General features: G+C 28.8%; 1 protein-coding gene across 1 annotated transcript in view; it reads right to left on the reverse strand.

Annotated features, from left to right (window-relative positions):
• LOC106461269 (cytoskeleton-associated protein 5-like) overlaps positions 1-1,012 on the reverse strand; it is a 79,969-nt gene that overhangs the window by 30,535 nt on the left and 48,422 nt on the right. The window lies entirely within an intron of this gene.

Raw genomic sequence — 1,012 nt, forward strand, 5'->3', positions numbered from 1 at the left:
CAAAATCTTTATAATGTCTGGATAGTTATCAAATGTTTCTTAAGAAAAAACTTTATATTTTAGCTGTTATTTTCAGTAATTAATCTCTGTACAAGTTCGATAGATTTGAACGATCTTGCAACTACCATAAAAAATTAGGAAATAAACATAAATTATGCCTCTTTCATTCTAGAATGAACACATCTTATAACATTAAAACATAAATGTTTAGACGAAATAGCTTAAATCTCATAACCTTATACATTTATTATTTTTATCATATTGACCTTTCACCCATGCTTGGCTAACAATACAGTAGTTACAATGACTCAGCTAACGTGCACTCATGTTACCATATCAAATAACATAAAACTAACCTTTGGTCTGTACAAAGTAACTTGTCTTGGCTGTGTTTTAGTCTACTAGTATTTTTCCTAAAACTTAGAATAGTAAATAAAGAATTCAAGTAAAGAATTATTTCTTCTAGTTACGACCTTTATACACAGTTGCTGCTTAACGTAGGTTGCTAAGCCTTTAAAAATTGTACACACGGAGGATATGAAACAAAATATTCTTTTTAGGTTTTGTATATATATACATTTGAATAACTAAAAAATCATAAGTTACAACATCAATACCACAGAATTCAACTATAATTTATCAAGCTTAGTAACTAAGATGTATTTTACTCTTAAAAAAATATGAAATTTTAAGCAGACTAAAGACACAACCTACCTCATTGAAATCTTGGTTAAAAAGAAATGGTGCTAGCCATGTTAGAAATGCTGAGAAAATCACTAGGAGGATATTTTGAGCTACCGATTGGTTATTCATGTCATATATAGAAGTAAGTGTATATAAGGAAGTGTTTCCAAAAATCGATTGAGGTGGGCAGGTTGCCACTGTGTTTGATTTATTACATGAGCAATATCTTATCAAATAGAATAGATAAGACCAACTTATTTTATATTCTAGCTTGTCAGTATCTGTAATTTGAGTTTCTAATTCATACGAAACTATAGACTTAGTATTT

This window comes from Limulus polyphemus, unplaced genomic scaffold (genome assembly GCF_000517525.1).
Source record: "Limulus polyphemus unplaced genomic scaffold, Limulus_polyphemus-2.1.2 Scaffold925, whole genome shotgun sequence".
NCBI classification, from domain to species: Eukaryota; Metazoa; Arthropoda; class Merostomata; order Xiphosura; family Limulidae; genus Limulus; species Limulus polyphemus.